The sequence below is a fragment of the Papio anubis genome, chromosome 2 (assembly GCF_008728515.1).
Source record: "Papio anubis isolate 15944 chromosome 2, Panubis1.0, whole genome shotgun sequence".
Taxonomy (NCBI): domain Eukaryota; kingdom Metazoa; phylum Chordata; class Mammalia; order Primates; family Cercopithecidae; genus Papio; species Papio anubis.
This window is the reverse complement of record NC_044977.1, coordinates 71,615,175-71,637,183: the sequence shown is the minus strand read 5'-3', so window position 1 is coordinate 71,637,183 and position 22,009 is coordinate 71,615,175. Positions and strand designations below refer to the sequence as shown.

At 40.7% G+C, this 22,009-nt stretch overlaps 1 pseudogene; it reads left to right on the top strand.

Moving 5' to 3' along the window:
* The first annotated feature begins 6,548 nt into the window (after window positions 1-6,548).
* LOC101018641 lies at window positions 6,549-13,951 on the top strand (annotated as a pseudogene).
* Window positions 13,952-22,009: the final 8,058 nt, after the last annotated feature.

Genomic DNA, 22,009 nt, shown 5'->3' with positions numbered 1-22,009 from the left:
ATCCATTACTTTCCCTAATCTGACTAATAATTTCTTTCTTATGGCTGAACCAAGGCTAGTATATATATGCCGGTTAAAGTGTTTTGTATCAAAATGTATTTCCTCAGAAAAAAAGCCAAGTTCTGTCTGTAAAGAGAAATGCAAATTATCCAAAGGAGTCTTATGATCATTTGCAACCATGGGTTGCTTTATTGAGGAGCATGCAAGTCAGGAATGCTAAAATCGTTTCCACTTCCCTTCCCCACTCTCTCCAAGTTGGCAATTACATCACTATATGTGAATCCTGAAGCAGAATGAATGTTCTCAGGCCAATTTGGGGGTAAATTATCTGGTGAAAGAAACCAAAACCAGCCTCCCCTAATAACTTCCATAACACAAAGTCACTTCTTACTGTTATTGTGTCTGTGACAAAATTCCCTTTTGCCAAGAGGGGACTAAGTGGGCATGCTCTTCATCCCTTGGGTATTAGTCACCTTTTGCTGTACAGCAAGCTATCACTAAGTCTCAGAAGCACACAGTAATCAGCAATTATCTCTGTTCAAGTTGGGCAGTTGAGCAGGTGTCTCTGCTTCAGGCTGTGGGTTGTGCTCAAATCTACTGAGGCCCAGACTGAAGAACTGGAGCATGTTCCTCTCACTGTAGACATTAGACACTCCCAGTATAGTGAGTTGAATGATGTCCCCACACCCTACAAAATGATATGTCCGTGTTCAAACCCCTTGATATGGTTTGGCTGTGTCCCCACCCAAATCTCATCTTGAATTTTAGCTCCCACAATTTCCAAGTGTGGTAGGAGGGACCTGGTGGGAGGTAACTGAATCACAGGGGTGGGTCTTTCCTGTGCTATTCTTGTGATAGTGAATAAGTCTCATGAAATCTGATGGTTTTATAAAAAGGAGTTCCCCTGCACAAGCTCTCTCTTTGCTGCCACCATGTAAAATGTGACTTGCTCTTCCTTGCCTTCCATCATGATTGTGAGGCCTTCCCAGATATGTGGAACCATGAGACAATTAACCCTCTTTTCTTTGTAAATTACCCAGTCTTGGGTATGTCTTTATCAATAGTGTGAATATAGACTAATACACCTTTTGAACCTGTAAATGTGATCTTATTTAGGAAAAAAGTCTTCTATAGGTTGAATGTTTGTTTTCCCCCAAATTCATATGTTTAAGCCCTAACCCTCAATATGGTAGTATTTGGAGGTAAGGCCTTTGGGAGGTAATTAGGTTTAGATGAGGGTGGAGTTTCAATGATGGTATTGGTGCCCTTTTAAGAAGAGAGAGAGACATGAGCTCTCTCTCTTTCTCTCTCTCTCTCTGTCTTCACTATGTGAGGCCATGGCAAGAAGGTGGCCATCTGCAAACCAGGAAGAGGGTCTTCACCAGACATGGCATCTGCTGGCACCTTGATCTTGAACTTTTCAGCCCCCGGAAGTGTGAAAAGTAAATATCTATTGTTTAAGTCACCAAGTCTATGGTATTTCATTATAGCAGCCCAAGCTAACTAAGACACTGTCTTTGTAACTGTAATTAGGTCCAGGATCTTAAGATGAGATAATCACTTGCAATCTATATGGGTCCTATATCCAATGACCAAGTAAGTGTTCTTATAAGATACAGAAGAGAAGATGGTACAAGGAGGTTGTGGAAAGATAAAGACAGAGATTAGAATTAGGCAAATACAAGCCAAGGAACACACTGCAGGGCGAACAGCTTTGTTGACCTCTTGATTTTGGACTTCTGGCCTCCAGAACAGTGAAAGAATTTCAGTTATTTTATACCATCAAGTTTACAGTAATTTGTTACAGCAACCACAGAAAACCAATACACAGAGGGATGAATAGAAACATATGAAGATCATACAACATAAGCTTGGAATCCAGACACTGTCCCTTCTACTTACCTTCCATTAGCCAAAGCCTATCACCAGGATAAGCCCAGTTCCCATGAAGCTGGGATGTACACTACTCCTATGGAGGTCAGGGAGGAGTGAAAGCAAGTGACTTTTTGCTGAATAATAATCTACCACACTTTGTTTTGTTTCTTTGGTAGCATTTTCTCACTAGGTCTTCCTTCCAAATCTAGGATTTCAGAAGACAACTCAGAACTTACCTGGGGATTTCTGGACATAGAAACAAGTGTTCTAAGATAAAAGGATTATGGATGAAACACAGGAAGTTCAGTGGATATGAGCCAAATTCCCAAAGAGGAAATGGTAAGGATGTCTAAGCCTCAATTAGCCTCCCATCACTGCACAGGTCTCCAACACTTTAGATACAAAAGATACACCATGCAAATACATCTCTCCTAAAGCATTGGCCCTGAATGCTATGCTCTTTGATCCTGGTGAGCTGAGCTGAAAGTTGCTGAGAGGACTGTTTTCTAACCTCTTTCCTTTTGACTCATCTTTTTTAGAATGGGCCTTGGACCACCTGTATTGGAATTACTTAGAGTGTGATATGGTTTGGCTGTGTTCCCACCCAAATCTCATCTTTTTTTGTAACTCCAATAATTCCCACATGTTGTTGGAGGGACCTGGTGGGAGATAATTGAATCATGGGGTAGTTTCTCTCATACTGTTCTCATGGTAGTGAATAAGTCTCATGAGAGCTGATGGTTTTATAAGGGGAAACCTCTTTCACTTGGCCCTCATTCTTTCTTATCTGCTGCCACATAAGATGTGCCTTGGCTGGGTACAGTGGCTCACGCCTGTAATCCCAGCACTTTGGGAGGCCAAGGCTGGTGGATTACAAGGTCAAGAGATTGAGACCATCCTGGCTAACACGGTGAAACCCCGTCTCTACTAAAAATACAAAAAAAAAAAAAATTAGCTGGGCATGGTGGCAGGCCCCTGTAGTCCCAGCTACTCAGGAGGCTGAGGCAGGAGAATGGCGTCAACCCAGGAGGCAGAGCTAGCAGTGAGACGAGATCACACCACTGCACTCCAGCCTGGGCAACAGAGGGAGACTCCATCTCAAAAAAAAAAAAGTGCCTCTTGCCTTCTGCCATGATTGTGAGGCCTCTCCAGGCACGTGGAACTGTGAGTCCATTAAACCTTTTCCTTTATAAATTACTCAGTCTCAAGCATGTCTTTATCAGTATCATGAAAATGGACTAATACAGGGTGCTTCTTATACATGCAGGTTTTTCGATCTACTGCTCACCCCCTGAGTCAGAATCTCTGGCACACATCTTAACACACATCTTAATACACCTCTCAAGAGAATTTTGATGCACACTAATTTAAACATCACTATTGTTTCTCAAACTTTTATACTATCTTGTACCTATCACCACCACCCATTAGCAGATGTGAGTGATCCTGTACTCTCTGGGAATATGAGATCATCATCCTAAGTCTCCGTGGTAGGAAATTTCCTTTAACTCTAGTGTTTTCTCTCTCAAGTCCATGAATATTTAACGTTCTATTCTACAGTGTGTTTGCTCCATTGAAAACAAATACTTTCCCCTAGACTTTTGGTTAAATTGAGGCTTAACAGTTTTGCTGAGCCAGCACCTTTGCGCATTGCTCACCATGCCATCCATTCTTCACAGCTCACTATGCCGTTCTTCACATTCTTTTTTATTTTTATTTTTTTTTTTTTGAGATGGAGTCTCACTCTGTCGCTCAGGCTGGAGTGCAGTGGCGCAATCTCCACTCACTGCAAGCTCCGCTGCCTCCCGGGTTCATGCCATTCTCCTGCCTCAGCCTCCCGAGAAGCTGGGACTACAGGCGCCCGCCACCACACCCAGCTAATTTTTTTGTATTTTTAGTAGAGACGGGGTTTCACCGTGTTCGCCAGGATGGCCTCGATCTCCTGACCTCATGATCCGCCCGCCTCGGCCATTCTTCACATTCTATGTCTTCACCCTGATGCTGGATCACTCTGGTGTTGAGGAGCAGACACATCGGGAGGAGTTCTTCAGATTCTCTTTTCCAGAAAAATCTAGATACGCTCAGACAAAAAGTACTTGGTATTTACTTTTGGGGGCCTCACAACCCCTGTGAAGCATTTTGAGGTCTCCTAGGCAAGGAGGCCTCAGTCTAAAGTTTACAGCAGTATAACTAGATGATTCGTTTCTATAATGAAAACAATAATAAAGTGACAACTAACATTTACTGGGCACTTACCACATGCCAGGTACTGGGCTAAACTTCTTACCTGCTTTATCTCATTTCACCCTTCTACTGCCCTGAGGAGTAGGTAGCATTATTAACTCCATTTTATAGTTGGGAAACACAGGCCTTTGAGAGGCCATATAGCTAGCTCCAGTTCAATAACCTCTTTCTTGCAGGCCACATGCTGATTTTGCTCAGATCTCCCAGAGTTCCCCTTACTGAAGACTAAAGTAAAATCACCTGGCCTCAAACCATACCAATCACCTTAACTTTTCCCCTGACAGAAGGGGACTCCGGAGAAATAATCAGTAGCCTTGAATAATCTTTGGCTTGACCCATGGGCATCTCGTGGCCATGTCTTACGTGTACATTGCTTATCTGTTCATTTTCCTGCACACTATTTACCTGTTCATTATTTTAACACAAAATTGAGTCTCCAGTGTCCAGTGAGGTGACCACCAGTATACAATATATTCATGGTGATAAGAGCAATGAGGAAAATTAGGCAAGTTTAGGAAAAAGAGTGTTGAGGTTGGCAGTAACATTTTAAATAAGATAAATGCAATGGTTTGGATATTTGACTCTCCAAACCTAATGTTGAAATTTGATCCCCAATATCGGAAGAGGGGCTTAACGGGAGGTGTTTGGGTCATGGGGTGAAGCCCTCATGAAGAGATGAATATCCTCCTTGGTGGGGTAGGGAGGGGATGAGTGAGTTCTCACTCTGTTAGTTCTTGCAAGAGCTGGTTGTGAACGTTTTGCCCGTTTGCCCTGAGAATACTTGCAGGTAGTGCTTGTGGCTGCCGCATTTACTCCAAAGTAACTTTGCCACAAAATATTTCACATTTGTTATTATGTTCACGTCACTTTAGTAAATAGACTTTAGAAACAAAAGACACCATTCTATTTATAGCATTCTGTTTTCAGTAGTAGTACTTCCATTTACAAAATATAGTAATTCTCAATGGCTGAAAATGTCAAATCCTAGAAAACATAGCATGCCAATGATGTTAACATCATTCTTGAACAGTTGTTGGTTGAAAATTCATTGCATGAATCCAATGTTTCTGAAATAGACAATTCTGATGATTCAGATGATCCCGATATTAGTTATTACACATAACTCCAAGAACAGTTTCTGTATTTTATTTTCACATTGAAAATCAGTCAGATTTACTTCAGCCTCAAAGAGTGTGTTTATGTAAAATTAAATGAGTGCTGGCAATGAGCTGCATATATATATATTTTTTTCTAAACAGGAAAAGGGTTAAAAAGAGCCTGGAGCCTCCCTGCTTGCTCTCTTGCCTCCTCTCTCGCCCTGTGATCTCTGCACACGGTGGCTCCCCTTTCTCTGAAACTCCCACCAGGAGCTGATGCTAGTGCAATGCTTCTTGTACAGCCTGCAGAACCATGACCCAAATAAACCTCTTTTCTTTGTAAATTACCAAGCCTTAGGTATTCCTTTATAGCAACACTAAATGGACTGAGACAATAAAGAAGGTCCCTTTGATAAAGTGACACTTAAGCAGAGACCTGAAGGAAGTCGGGAGAGAACCATGAGGATAACCAGGAACAAGGTTTTCAGCCAGAGGGAAGAGCAAATACAAGGCAAGGGCAAAGAGTTCAGTGTGGGGGTCCCACATGAAGTGATTAGTGACGGGGAGATTTGGCAGATGGGATCTGAGAACATGGGGAAGGTGGGGGCAGTTTGCATAGGTCCTTATGGCAAGGACTCTAGATTTCACTAGAACCATTGGAGGGCAAAAGCAGGAGAGAGACGTGATAAAACTCATCTTTGTCAAGAATCACTGAGATGTTGCATGCAGGACACACCATGGTGAGTACAGGTGAAAGCAAGGGAAAAAGTAAGAACAAGCATTTAAATTTTTTGTGTTCCTTTGTCATCTAACCCCTCCTCAGGAAAATGTTTTCAAGTGTAGAAAAAATACACAAGATTGTGAAGGAAACGGTTATACAAAATGCAGTTAGCAAAATGTTGAAAGAAAACTGCCATTTAGGAAAATATATGTCTCTTCATGAATTTATTAAATTACAGAATCTAGTGGTAAATCCACCATAATTTCTAAAACATCATGAGCACAATTATGTTTCAAGATATTTTCAATATCTGTAATGTATAATTTTTTTATTGTAATGTAATTATACATTACAATATCTGTAATGTATAATTTTTTTTCACTCTGTCACCAGGCTGGAGTGCAGTGGCGCGATCTCCACTCACTGCAAGCTCCGCCTCCCGGGTTTACACCATTCTCCTGCCTCAGCCTCCCGAGTAGCTGGGACTACAGGCGCCCGCCACCGCGCCTGGCTAATTTTTTGTATTTTTTAGTAGAGACGGGGTTTCACAGTGTTAGCCAGGATGGTCTCGATCTCCTGACCTCGTGATCTGCCCATCTCGGCCTCCCAAAGTCCTGGGATTACAGGCGTGAGCCACCGCGCCCGGCCAATGTATAATTTTTTTAATGATTTTTATTGGTAACAAGTCACAGATTCTACTTATAGCTCTGTGGTTTGCTACAGGTAGACATATTTGGAGAAAATGCTCAATTGCAGTTAAAAGCTAGTGAAAATGAAGTGTTTTTTTCAGCCAAGTTCAAAGGACCCCCTGAATTTATGCATGGACCCAGGTCATAGACCCCTGAATTAGAATGCTATTGCAATATTCCAGGTAGATGTTTCGTAACTTAGATTATGGTAGGCTTACTGGGATTTAGGGAGCAGTGAGTGAAATCCAATTCATTCTAATGTACAGTGGCTACTTTTTCAAAAATCAAATTCCCAAGGCATGGATTCTGTGTCCAAATTCTATTTAGTCCTGAAGAACCTTATGTAATGTAATTATATATTATATTATATATAGCATATATTATATATAATATAATTATATATTATATTATATAGTATATAGTATATGTAATACAACATATATAATTATATAATTTATATATAAAATATGATTTTATATATATGTATATTTAGTAGTGGTCTTGTGACTTAATTGAAAGCTAGGTAGCATTTTGTTTTTCTACCACTATCCCCACGATGCCTGGAACAGTTGTTATACTGTTTTAAAGTAGAATTTAGACCCTGCTTCCAGTCCTAGCTATGTAACTTTTGAAAACTTGTTTGCCCTTCCTATAAAATGGGGGTAGTAAAATGCATTCTTCAAGACTACCAGTGCATAAATAACTAACAAAATTTAAGTATGATTTGGCCAAGAAGGTTCAGCAGCAGAGTGCTGTAATAGTGATGCAGTTGATTAGTGATGTCTGTTACCGCCAGGAGCACCACATATTCCCCATCCTTAAGTTGGACAATTTAGTCTGTTTGGATAGAGGGATGTTAGGAAATGCTGTCTTGAGAGGACTTGCGGAGTAGGTCTGACTCCGACAGGACAAAGGCCCCCTTAAATGTGAAAAAGATAGTGTGAAAGTGAGCTGATAAAACCATTAGCTTGCCCAGAACTTTATTCATATGTTAATCTTGCCTTAAATCTTACATAAAAACATAGTGTATCATTATTCTTGATACTAAGCAATCTTGGCTTTATGTTGAGAGAATGTATGTTTATTCCAATTCCCTTACCTCCAAATATTTGTCCCTGGAGATTAAATGTAACTGGGGAAAGGGCAATTTTCTTTGCTGTCTACTGAGCCACTGGTGATTTTTGTTATAAAATGTCATTCTCTCTACCAAGTTTCTACTTGTTACAATTTTAAGCGGGCAAAGGATCCATGCTCAGGAAGGAAAAAAAAAAAAAGCCAGGATCTATTGGAAAGCTTGACATACCCTTAACAATAGCACTGCTACCAGATATTAGTACTGTAGTCTATAAATAATTCATTGATCACATGGCTTTGAACAGTTCCATCAAACTCCACTAGAAGAGGTGGCAAATTATTCTTCAACACAATCATTTCTTTTCATCTGTGAAAAATAGTATGCATTAATACCATGGCAAATAAGGATTGAAACTCCAGCCAGGCAATCTGTTAGAAGAATTTTGTTGATCAAAATCTCTGGCATACTTTGTGCAATTGCCTCTCTTGTGCCACCACTGCTTGGAGTCACTGTCCCTGTTAATTTTATTAATTTGTAGGTTTGGCAGTCAACCTCAGAAGTGGTTCTAAAATTCTACATCAGGCTCAGCGAAATGTTTTGGCAAAAACCTAACAAAAGCATAGTTGGAATCAGAGTGTATAGAGAGTCAGCTGTTAGCTGTATGAGATAAAAAGTTATTTTATCCTGTTTGGTTTGGTGTATAAGTATGTCTTTTCAGCTGATCACTATAGAAGTAAAAATTTAATTAGAGAATAGATAAATGGATGGATAGTTAGATAGATGTATGATAGATATTGGATAGAGAAGTGAAGCTTGAAAAGAGAAAATGTTCTATTTATCTTTGAATAACTAACATGAAAATGCAGCATACAAAATATCTCTAAATACATCTTAGTCTATTGGTCTCACTTTCCATGTAAATGTGATGAGTGAAGTTAGAGCAAAGTTCAGGAAGATGAGATGAACAAAAAGGATTTCCTCCTGAGTCTTATCCAAACAACTACACGGTTAGACACTAAATCAATGGTAGCACTTTGTATAGGCTGAAGGTTGCCCACTTAGCATGATGGGAATGAACTAAAAGAAGCTGAAAAGTAACTGGAACTAAGAATTCACCACTCTCTCTCCTAAGTGTGTGCCTGTACACAATTCTACTACATTTTCAAGTCAGCTTCCTTTGAGTCAAAAGCCAATGTGTCTCTTTGCTGCATCTATTACAAGAATGAAAACCATTCTCAGCAATCTGACTGCGGACATTCCAGAAAACATGGACATCACTCTGAAGGGAAGCACAGTTACTATGAAGGACTTCAGAGAAACCCTGCAGAGGGACTTCAATCACATCAGTGTAGAACTCCATCTCCTCAGAAAGCAAAAGAATAAGCTCCAGGTTGGCAAATAGTGGGGAAATAGAAAGGAACTGGCTACCATTTGCACTATTTGTAGTCAGGTACAAAACATGATCAAGGGTGTTATACTGGACATTCGTTAAAAGATGACATCTCTGTATACTCACTCCCCCATCAATGTTGTTATTCAGGAGAATGGGTCTCTTGTTGAAATCCAAAATTTCTTGGGTGAAAAATACATCTGCAGGGTCTGGATGAGGCCAAGTGTTTCTTGTTCAGTACCTCAAGCTCAGAGTTAATCCTTTTTTTTTGAGATGGAGTCTTGCTCTGTCGACCAGGCTGGAGTGCAGTGGTGCGATCTCAGCTCACTGCAAGCTCCACCTCCCGGCTTCACGCCATTCTCCTGCCTCAGTCTCCCAAGTAGCTGGGACTACAGGTGCCTACCACCACGCCAGGCCAATTTTTTTTATTTTTAGTAGAGACAGGGTTTCACCATGTTACCAGGATGGTCTCGATCTCCTGACCTCGTGATCCACCCGCCTCAGCCTCCCAAAGTGCTGGGATTACAGGCATGAGCCACCACACCCGGCCAGATGAGTTAATCATTGAAGGAAACATTTATCTTGTTTCAAATTCAACTGCTTTGATTGAACAAATCACAATAGTTAAAAAGGATATCAGAAAATTTGGGGATGATATCTATGTCACTGAAAACAGAACAGTTTTGCAGGCTGGTGAATAAGATCTAAGAGTCGTCCAGCTACAGAAACAAGATAGCGGATAATTCCTAAGACCTATTTGCAATATTTTAATGATGCAATAAAAGGCCTCTATTGATCTTGGGAGTTGGGGGCAGGGAAAGCCAGTATGAGTCCCTTGTCTTCCAGGATCCTAATTATGTTGGATGCAGTATCATATTGCACCTGGACCATCAGACTTAAATGAAAAGGATCCAGGCTATGATCTTGAGTCAGCTATTGTGTAACCTCAAATGAGTCACTCTACCTCTCTTGGCATCCATTGTGTATCCTGAAAATGAGGCAGTTGGATCAGATAATCTACTGGGTGCATTTTAGCTCTGAGAATGGGGTAATATACAAAGAGGAGAAGAGCATGGATTTTCATCAAGCCCTCAACTTAAATAGCTTTATCTAGGAAGTTCTTAGCTTCTTTAAGCCTCAGTTTTCTTATCTGAAAAATTGAGTTAATTATAGTGTCTAACTTGCAAGGAGATAATTTGGGTAGATCACTTAAATATATCCTAAAAGTTAATATATATCCAATAAATAATAGCTGATATTCTTTGTGTTGCTATTGTTGTTTTGCAGTAATGGCTATGGTTTTCAATGTTTTAAGCCAAAAGATGTTATGGGGAGAATTTAAGTAGCAGGCCAGTTGCATAGAAAGAAGGCTATGTATTGGTGAACTGAAGTCATGCCACATGGTTGTGTACATGACCTTGGGCCAACTCTATAAATCATGGAATATAGGTAGACCTTATTACTTATTCTTCTTTGTGGTAGTACTTTTTACGTTTTTAGTAGTGGAAGGCAGAGTGATGTTGGAAAAAGAGCAGGAATTAAACATTTCTTTTTAAATCTTATCTTTAGTGACAGAAAGATTTATAAATCACCTAAAAGGTTTTCATTTGTTGAACTTCTTAAAAATGAAAATTACTAATCAGGAACATGTCTACTCTACATGTTCACTTCTCAAATCTATAGTCATCCATTTCTGAACTCTTGAAAAATTTTGGGGTAGCAGAATGAGACGGCAGAAGTATCCAAAAATTCCATTGGAATGAGAACATACTATGTGTGGGCTTCAGAGACCTGTGCTAAAGGAAACGTACCCCCAGGCAATCTCATTATTGTTTCTGATTTGAGATGACAACCTGAATGTCCTGGATGAGGAAACCGACCTCAGAAAGAGGCGACAGGCCAAATATTCTAAAAATAGCTTATAAATATGAAATGGGTTTCATGAGCCCATGAGTTATGGAATACTAAAGTTCGTACCTGGAATTAAAGGTCTGACAATTTTTTTGTGGGGCACTTGTGTGTTCAAGAGGTGCTTTATATAGAAAATGAACGAGATGAGACAGGGAATGCAGGATTTTATCAAGATGTGTTGCTTTGCAGAAAAGTGGTTTAGTTGTTTGGGCCTATGAGAAATTGTTGTCAGTATACAGGGTAAGGTTTACTTCAACCACTGTGACAGATCAATCAATCTGGTTTTTATGTAGCCTTAAACAACATACGTGCCTGAATATGAGGTAAGGTGTTTTCTCCAAAGCTCACCATTCAGAAAATAGGGAATCATCTTACATACAAGTCTTTACAAAGTTTTTCAATTACTTTACTGTGAAAAACCAAATGTAATTTAGGAAAGACCTCACCTGAAGGATACTCAGTCAATTCTAGTTTAAGATACTTGTAGAGAGAGGCTTCTAAACATAATTGATTTCTTATATTTATTTTTTGCTTTTCTTTATACACAGATTGAGCATTTATTTCTGGAGAGATGACCCTCACAATTACAAAAGTTCAATGTTATAAACGGGTCTTTTAAAAATCTCTTTGAAATAAAACAAAGTAGGCAGTGGCATTGGAGAAATCATAAATGTAATCATTGCAGATTTGGGTGGCGGGGGGGAATGCCCTAATGTTACATAATAAATACTGTAGCTTGTAGGATAAAATATCCAAAACAAGCAAAATATCTGGATTCCCAAAGGACTGCATGTTAAACTAAAGACACAATGCTCTGGAGATGATATGTTCTAGAAAAGTGTTAGGTGACCCAAAGTCGTTCTAATGATGACAAAGACACAGAGAATAACTCGGTGGAATGGTCTGGATAAAAGCCTGATTAGAGTGCTTTCCAGATAGACAGGAAGTAAAGAAGTGGAAAAATAGAATACGAGGAATTCTTCAGTTTTGCTATAAAGGAGGAGGGGAGTGAAATATAGGGTTGTAGCTTGAAGACTGTAGCTTTGAGGGAAAACATTTCAGAGAAGGAAATAATTTTAGAATGATTATAAACTGATTTTTATGATCCTGTAAAGAGTGAAAAAACAATGACACAAAAAAGAAAAGTGGAAGATTACAGAAGGAAAGTCCTAGGGAGGGTGAGAGGGAACACCCTCCACAGCATAGGTGGAGGGGCAGATATGAGAAGGGGCCATTTATTCCATGTGCCAGGTGGGAAGGAAAATCAATGGGCACAGATGCGGGTGGGTGGTTGATTTGGTGGTGAAAATAGGAGGGAATTGTTTTCTGACGGCTCCACTATTTTTGATCAAATAAGAAGCGAGTCATCTTCTGAGAGTGGGAAAACAGATCTTGACCTTCTAACACCAAAAGCACCATCGTTTACTCCTCTGCAGTCATCCACCCACTCCATTCTCTGAATGTGTGGATTTTTAAATGCTTGCGATTGGGTATTTCCCACTTTCCTTCCCTTTGCCAATAGTTGCATCCCACTGGTTCTGTGTCTAGGTCTCCCTGATTTCTTCTGGGTTGTTCATTTGTTTAAACAAGCTCATCATCTCAGCAACGTGGCATGCCTCACAACCACACCATTTCTTCACACCCGAATCAGCTTTCCTTCAATTCTCACAGCCCATTGATTTAGCTCCTTTTTCCACTTGCTGGTGTGGGTTTTTCTTCTTCTGCTTTTGTCAGACTGTATTTGTCACTAACCAATGTGTGCCTTCCTGTTCAAATCCTGAGTCCTGCAGGAAAAAAAAAAAAAAAAGTGACTCCAAGTGAGACTATTTAGTTAGAAAAATAATTTGTTCAGCTCTTTGAATATGTCTGCCACCACTGGAGGACACTAATAATTGTTTCAGTTAATGTTTCCAGGGATCCTAAACTGCTTGAATCCTGAAATTATACTCTAAGCAGTAGAATGTGTGGCTAGTGACAGGTCAGCAGTCCTCTTCCATTGAACATTCATCCCATGAATTCTCTGCACACACGAAACATAGATTCACCATCATGATGGGAAACCTTAAAGATCCCCAGGGCTCCTTATATAACAGGACAGCCCAGGCTCTGGACTCAACTGTCTAGCTTTGAATCTTGGCTCCACTTTTATCTGCCCATTGTGCAAGTATTTCACCATTCTGTGCCTCAGTTTTATTATCTCTAAAATGAGGAGAGTAATATTCTCTAGCTTCATAGCGTTGTTGTGATAATCAACTGCATTAATGTGCCTAATGTCTTCAACATACTTTCTGGAAAGAAGGGAAGTGTTTAGTCAGCTATAGCTGCTAATCTTAGGTCAAAAGCCCTTAGAAGTTTTTATAGAGATAAAATACTTAACTTTATTCAAGTTAAACTTATTCAGCCATAAAAACCATTTATTACCTAGTACATATTAATTCTTAATATAGTTGTTCCACAGTATCCACTTGATATGGTTTGGCTCTGTGTCCCCACCCAAATCTCATCTTGAATTGTAATCCCCATAATCTCCACATGTCGAGGGAGAGGCGTGGTAGGAGGTGATTGGATAATGAGGGTGGTATCCCCCATGCTGTTCTCGTGATAGTGAGTTCTCACGAAGTCTGATTTGTAAGTGTTTGATGGTTCCTCCTTCACACTCCACTCTCTCTAACCTACCACCATGTAAGATGTGCCTGCTTCCCCTTCTGCCATGATTGGAAGTTTCCTGAGGCCTCCCCAACCATGTGGAACTATGAGTCAATTAAATCTCCTTTCTTTACGAATCACCCAGTCTCGGGCAGTTCTTTATAGCAGTGTGAAAATGGACTAATACACCACTGCTGGTATAGTTTCCTAGGGCTACTATTAAAAAAAAAAGTACCACAAACTGTCAAAACAATGAAAATCTAGCCTCTTATAGTTCTGGAAGCTGGAAGTTTAAAATCAAGGTGTTGGCCAGGTGCAGCGGCTCACACCTGTCATCCCAGCACTTTGGGAAGCCAAGGCATGCAGATCACTTGAGCTGAGGAGTTCAAGACCAGCCTGGGGTACATGGAGAAACCCTATCTCTACAAAAAATACAAAGATTAGCCAAATGGCGTGGCATCTGCCTGTGGTCCCAGCTACTCAGGGGAGGCAGGAAGATCATCTGAGCCCAGGAGGACGAGGTTGCAATGAGTTGTAATCACGCCACCACACTCCAGCCTGGGCAACAGAGCAAGACCCCATCTTAAAAGAAAAAAAAGATAATGGCAGGGCTATCTCTCTCTGAAGGCTCTAGAAGTGGAGGATCCTTCTTGCCTGTTTCTGCTCTGTTGTAGTTTCCAGCAATCTTTGGTGTTCCTTTGATTTGCAGCTGCAAATTTGCATCACTCCAATCACTGTCTTCGTCTTCAAATGGCTTCTTCCCCGCGTCTCCTTTGGTCTTCAACTCTTTCTCACCATATAGAGATACCAGTTGTTGGATTTAGGACCCGCCCTAATCCAATATGATCTCATTTCAGCCTGCTTACATCTGCAAAGACCGTATTTCCAAATAAGGTTGATATGGTTTGGATCTGTGTCCCCACCCAAATCTCATGTTCACTTGTAATCCCAGTGTTGGAGGTGGGCATGCTAGGAGGTGATTGGATCATGGGGGCAGAGTTCTCATAAATGGTTTAGCACCAGCCTCCCTTGGTACTGTATAGTGAGTGAGTTATCACAAGATCTGGTTATTTAAAAGTGTGTAGCACCTACTGCCTCTCTCTTCCTCCTGCTCTGGCCATATGAAATGCTGGCTCCTCCTTCACTTTCTGCCATGATTGTATGTTTCCTGCAGACTCTCCAGAAGCTGAGCAAATGCTGCCATGCTTCCTGTGCAGCCTGCAGAACCGTGGGCCAAGCAAACCTTTTTTCTTTATAAATTACCTGGTCTCAGGTATTTATAGCAATTTGACAATGGACTAATACAGTCGTATTCACAGGTACCAAGGATTAGGATTGTTATATATCTTTTTTGGGGACACAATTCAACCCACAACAATACATATGAAACAAACACTGGGCCAGGTGTGGTGGCTCACGCCTGTAATCGCAGAACTTTAGGAAGCTGAGGCAGGCGGATGACTTAAGGTCAGGAGTTTGAGACCAGCCTGGCCAACATGGTGAAACCCCGTCTCTACTAAAAGTACAAAAATTAGCCAGGCATGGTGGCAGGTGCCTACAGCTCCAGCTACTCAGGAGGCTGAGACAGGAGAATCACTTGAACCTGGGAGGCAGAGGTTGTAGTTAGCTGGGATCACACCACTGCACTCCAGCCTGGGCAGCAGAGCAAGACTTCATCTCAAGAAAAAAAAAACACACACACACAAATAAAAAAAGAAAAGAAAACAAACACCTCCAATCATACTTTATTTGTCCCAAATCACTTCCTCCCCATTAACTATAATCTACTGTAGTATTATTTGTCTGACCTGGTGACTAATGCCTTTTGTGAACTATCTGAATAGGTCTGGGATGGGATAAGCATAAAAATGGAAAGAAAGTTTTTAGAAACTTCCATTGCAATTTGAAATTGCCATAATATCCAAGCATGTATTCCATTGACTCACCTTGTTTAAAAGGAAAAGACTAGTTCGGATGTTGTCTAACTCATCCGATGAGTCACCTGTGGCATGGGTTGCATACGGGTCATACCATAGATTGGAAAGTTTTAAAACTTTGGTCACCATGCATCATCTGAGATGCACTAATGTGGATGACCAGCTGTGAATGGTCAAAAATGGAGAAACAGTTTGCCACCTCCCATTTTATCGACAGTTATCTACATAAACCCCATTCACTGCTCCAATCTTTGGGTCCTGAGCAAAGAAGTGTTATTACTTCTGTTAAATAATTGTTCTAGCTAACATAAAAATTCTCCCATTGCCTTTTGAAGAACACAGTCTAGATATTCAGTAAAACATTTCGGGGAACAGGATTTGTTCATTGTTTGCAAACAACTTTGCAATTCTGTGGTCATTGACTGCTTTGTTTCAAGAGACAAGCCATATCAATGAGTATTTTAAATGCCTTTGGTTACATAAAAGAAGTTGTTCTTCTGAAAGAGAAAAATGGAGTTCATTATGTTTCTTTGTTATTTCTGCCTACTGAATACATTTGCTATTGATGACACTGTGTACTTTCCTGAGCTTCCCACTTAAACCTCTAAATTTTTGTGCATCCCAGAAAAGGTATTAACTATTCATAAAAACTGTTGCTTTGGAAAATTTCTTTTTACAAAGGGAAAAAAACACTGTTTAACTCATAGTCAGTTATTAGTCTAAGAAGCAAAAGCAATATCAAATTCTAATGCAAGCTTGCTTTTTTTGGATAGGTTGTATGTTGGACTCAAGTTTGTATGACAATTGTTTCGGTTTCTTTTGTCATTTTGTTTTGGTTTTAGTTTTTAATTTTGTTTGGCTTTTTAACAAAAGTAATGTTTTTTGAGTATACATGAACCCAGAAAAGGGATCAGTAGACACAGGGGCCTATTTGAGGGTGGAGGGTGAAAGTGGAGTAAGGATTGGAAAACTACCTTTGCCATCCAGGTACTGATGACACCAAACCCCAGTGACACGCAATTTACCCATGTAACAAATCTGCATATGTAACCCCTTGAACCTAAAAGTTGGAAAGGAAAAAAAAAATCATGTTTTGACTAAACATTAGCTAAAAACAAATATACATATCAAACTCTACAAAAGGATATATCGTAAAAGGCATTACTCTTCACACCCTAGTACCCTAACTCACCTTCTCTGCTATCAGTTTGGTAAGTGTCCTTTCAGAAAGACTCTCAGCATATACATGTGTATGTGTGCATAAGTATGTATACATATCCATAAAACCTGAACAATCTAAACATCCTGTGCCTGCCATTCCCGACCTAGCTAAGAGTTCACCTTGGAACTAGTTTCATACCATCTGGTGGCAATCTTCCAAGATGGCCCCCAGCCATCTGGCTGACTTCTTCCTGGTATTCATGCACCTATGCAGTCCCCTCGCACATTAATAGGGCTGCTCATCACACCAATAGAATACAGTAGGAGTGACAGTGTGATTGCCAAGGTGAAGTCACAAAAGGCACTGTGGCTTCCTCCTTCCTCTTCCTCAGATCACTCACAAGATCAACTGCCATGTTTTAAGGACACTTAAGTAGCTCTATGGAAAGGCAAGGAACCGGGGCCTCCTATCATTGACTATGTGAGGGAGTCATTTTGGAAATTCATCTTCCAGCTCCAATAAGGTTTTCAGACTACTGCAGCCCCAACCAACATCTTATCTACAGCATTATGAGAGACCTCAATCAAGATCCAGTCAGCTAACGTGCTCCCAATTCCTGACCAGCAAAAGAGATAGTAAATGTTAGTTGCTGTAAGCTACTACGTTTGGGGGTGTAATTTTAGATAACCAATATATGTATACCATCATATGTTATCTGTATTATTTATTGCCAAGGCTAAGATGCTGTAGCAAAGAACAATCTGAAAATTCACTGATTTAAATAAGATTGTTTCTTTCCCATAAAATAGTTTAGAGATGTGAGGTTCAGGATGGCAGGGAAGCTCTGCTCCATACAGTCTTTCAGGGACCCAGTTTTCCCCCATCTTGTTGTTCACTATCCCTAAGGTATTGTCATCATCTGTAAGATCAAAGCTGGGTTGCTATCCTGTCTGTATTCCAGCTTACAGAAAGGAAAAAACAAGGAAATTCAAGGCAAGAAATTTTCTTATGAAGAAAGTAAAATGAAAAATGCATCCATTTCATTTAGGGAAACATTAATCACATCACCACCTGATATGGTTTGGCTGCGTCCCCACCCAAATCTCACCTGGAATTGTAATAATCCCCATATGTCAAGGGCAGGGCAAGGTATTAGATAATGGGATCATAAGGGCAGTTTCTCCCATACTGTTCTTGTGGTATTGAATGATTCTCATGAAATCTGATGGTTTTATAAAGGGGAGTTCTCCTGTACACGCTCTCTTGCCTGCTGCCATGTAAGAGGTGACTTTGTTCTTCATTCATTTTCCACTACGATTTGCCTCCCCAGCCATGTGGAACTGTGAACCCATTAAACTTCTTTCCTTTATAAATTACCCAGTCTCAGGTATGTCTTTATTAGCAGCATGAGAATGGACTCATACAACATCCTAGCTGCATAGATAGCTGGGAAATAATTTTTCTAACTGGCCAGCCATAAAAAGGGGAAAATAAATTTTATGAGGACCACCATTTTTCCCCATAACTTTGTAAGTATTTTGTTTCAATGTATGTACTTTATTTAGCCAATCACTAAATGATGGCTACCAGATATAGGGCTCCTTAAGCCATGGTAACAAATTACTCTGAGAAGGAATAAGGAGAAGAAAAGTCAACCTCTACACCAGCAGCTGTGGGAAATCTACACAAAATGCTCATCATGTACCATTCAGATGCTCATGGTTTTGGAGGTGAGAGAGAAAATGTCCCACATCTGGGCACAAAAATTGGATCCTATGACAAGAATGTAACGTGTAAGTTCAAAGTGACATGTGCCACAATTTCTCCATGAATATTCTTTGCACTCAAAATCTGTTGGGTGTAAACTCTAGAGCCTATCTGAGTTTGGTTCTCTAAGTGTGGCCCTTGGACCATCAACATCAACATCACCTGGGAACTTGGAACTACAAATTCTTAGGGCCCATCCCAGACCTACCTGATTAGAGACGCTGGGGTTGGGGCCCAGCCTTGTGCTTCTTAACAAACTCTCCAGGGAATTTATTGCTTGCCAAAGTCTGAGAACCACCACTCTGAAGACTGAAAGCAGCATATGCCACTTACTAGCTGTGTAACTTTCAACAAGTAACCTAAATTCTTTGCCTTAATTTCTTCATCTGGGAAACAGGGAAAGTCATACTATTTGTTAGATGAGCAAGTGCTAAAATGTGTTAAGTGCCCTTAAAAGGGCCTGGCATATGGTGAGCACTCACAAAAAAAAAAAAAAAAAAAAAAATTCCCAGATAAGTGTTGCTATTGTTATCTTTATCTTCCTAACATGATTTCACCAGTCTGTGGTCTAATGTGAGGTTATGTCTTTGATATGCAAATGAATAATTGTGACACACAGTGGTTCCTACTGAGAGAATGCCTTCCTTCCCCTCCCCTGAGGTTGTTCCTCCTACTAATCACACTAAAGCCCCAAGAATGCTTCCTAAGTTCTGTCGGTCAATGACACCAGCAGCCGCCAGACTGATGAGTGCTTTACATATCAAAATGTATGACAAGCCCACAAGAATATTAACCAGAAACACAAGTCCAGCCCAAATGGCCAAACATTCCAAGTACTTTTTTATTTTGAGTTTTTGTTTGTATCCAGCAGCATGTTAGGTGCTGGGGGATCAGGTATGTAACAAGAATTCCCAGCATCAGCCAGGGTCAGCCCAAGAGACTGGGACACTGGGCAAGTCAGGGGGCAGAAGTGCTTTGACCCTCTGTTAGAGGGCACCAGGCCTGGCTGGCAAATCTTCAAGCACCCAGCACCAGAGCGTGTGTGTGTGTGTGTGTGTGTGTGTGTGTGTGTGTGTGTATGTGTGTGTGTGTGTGTGTGTGTCCCACTCTCACATCACCTTCATTTCATTTGCTCCCATTTCACCCCCACACAGTGATATATCTCAGCTATTTGTTTCCTGACCCTGAGGCCTTTTACAGTAAAGGCTTTTCACCTGTTTAACTCAGGTGCTCTCTAAATGGAGCAACAATCAGCCCTTGCTGGCTTGAGCTGTTCCCACCAGGGCCTCCTCCCCGAGGGGCTGACCTCAGGTGCAATGTATATATAGAAAGCAAACTGCAATCCTTCCTTTTACCCAAGGCCCTTCCTACAGGGAAGTATTTTTTCTCCTTGCTGTGACAGTGAATTGGAGATTTGTGGACACTCCTGTGCTGCATGGTAAGGATGCCTGTTGCCTAAATAATTACCTGGAATTCAGCAATGAGTTCCCTTTATACCCAGCCTCCGTTAGGGCTATGGCTACTGCTTTAAGACTCTGAGATTTTTTTTTTTTTTTTTGCATAAAGATTGGTTGCACTGCCAGGTTTTTTTTAAGTCTCTATTTTTCATAGTGCTCTGTAGCCATGCAAGCAGGAAGAGAGAAAATGTACCTTGAGCATATGATATTCACTTAATAAGTGAGAAAAATGGAGCAGAACCCCACTGGAGCACAGCTAGGATTCTGAGAGGAGTCAGACATGTCTCCTGGAAGAATTCCTCTCCTGAAATAACTGTTCAGGCGAAAGCCAGCTCTGGCCACAGCACTGGCTGTAACAAAGCATCTCATCATCATGTTACAAAATTGGGAGACTATGTTGTTTCTCTCTCCGATATCTATTTAATCCCACCCAAAATCAGGTTTCTGATTTCTCTTTGTGGAATTCATCCCTCAGCCCTTCTTAGCCATGTATTTTAACCTCACATCTTTATTTCCAGAGTTTCTGATGGACTTAAGCCATTCCTCCCCAGGCCTTGGGTCACAGAAGAGCACCTGACCAATCAGAATCAATAAGATACTGAAAACAGCCTGGCAGAAAAGCTGTGTTCCCGGGAAAAGAGGGACCCTTGCTTTCTCAACCCCTAAAACCAGGTTTTTGATGAGATGAGAAAACCAAGTGCCTTCCTGTAGGTCTCCGGACTGGTTAAAATACTTCTGGTCTGGTTCTTTCTCCCATTCTTGGCTGCCCATGAGGTTGAGTGATTAGACCAGCAGGTGATAGAGGTGGGCAAACCTGGGTTTGAACCCTAACTCTACTACACTCTAGCTGTAAGACACAGGACATGTCATTTCAAGCTTGTGTGCCTCAGTTTCCTCATTTGTAAAATGGTGAAACAGCACTACTAACTTTAGGTGGCTGATGTAAGAATTCACACCATTCCAGTGAAAATGTGTATGGAAAGAATGAAGTGCTTAGTAAATGCTCAATAAATTGTATAGTAAGAATATTGTCAAATTCATCACATCATTACCCCTGCACTACTGCCTGTAAAATGCAATCTACACAAAGCAGGTTGCATTGAGCATGTTATTTAGGAGAAGCAGTATCTCAGTTATGCACTGAATCCAGCCTGCTTATTTCCAAGGACCCTCTGAATTACCTTGGCCTCACACCTGAACTACAGCATCTTATTATAAGGTCAGCATTATAAGGTAATCTCACACTTCAGCTTCCTATGAGAAGCTGTGTTTCTCAGCCACATCCTCCCTGTTAAGGCCTTCTTTCTTCTTAAGGGGGTGATACTGCTGTTGCTAAGTTGTTTTAATCACCATCAGAACAATGAAAATGTTTAGTCATTCTTACTAAAGAACAGCTCTTCTAGAATCAGTGGGTGTCTCATTCATTTCCAACCATGCTTAATTTTTCGCTGTTCCCACTTAGCCATTTAATAAAAAAAATGTGACTTCCTACCTTCTCTCAGGCATCCGGGTGGGTGGTATGCTACTTTAGAAGGAGAACCACCATACAAAGTCCAGCAACATTTTTGCAGTCTGATTTATCTGGCCTTGCTCTAGATAATGTAACTGGTCTTTCAGCAAGGGCATGACTTGAGTGACACACAAGTGCCACTTTTGTGATAGATGTTCAATGGAGTAGATTGTGGCAGGCCAGGTCTCACTAAACAGGCCCCCATAACAACGGTTTCAGAACTGACTGAGCGGTTAAGTTCAATGTTGAAAACCAGTGCCCTTATACAAAGGCTGGAATGTAACAAAAGCCCAGCAAGAGTTTTGTCTAGGCCTTTCCTGGGCCTTAAAGCATGACAAAATAACGAAGGAATTCTTAACAGAAACCACTTAGGATTAAACAAGTTTTATTGTGGGTCTGAAGAAACTCCCCAGGCCTCCACAAACAAGTTTATTGGGGGTCTAAAGGAACTCCCAAAACCTCTGTGATTTAGCAGGAGACAAGATAAGGATAATCACCCCAGCACCTGGACCCATTTAGAGTAAGTCA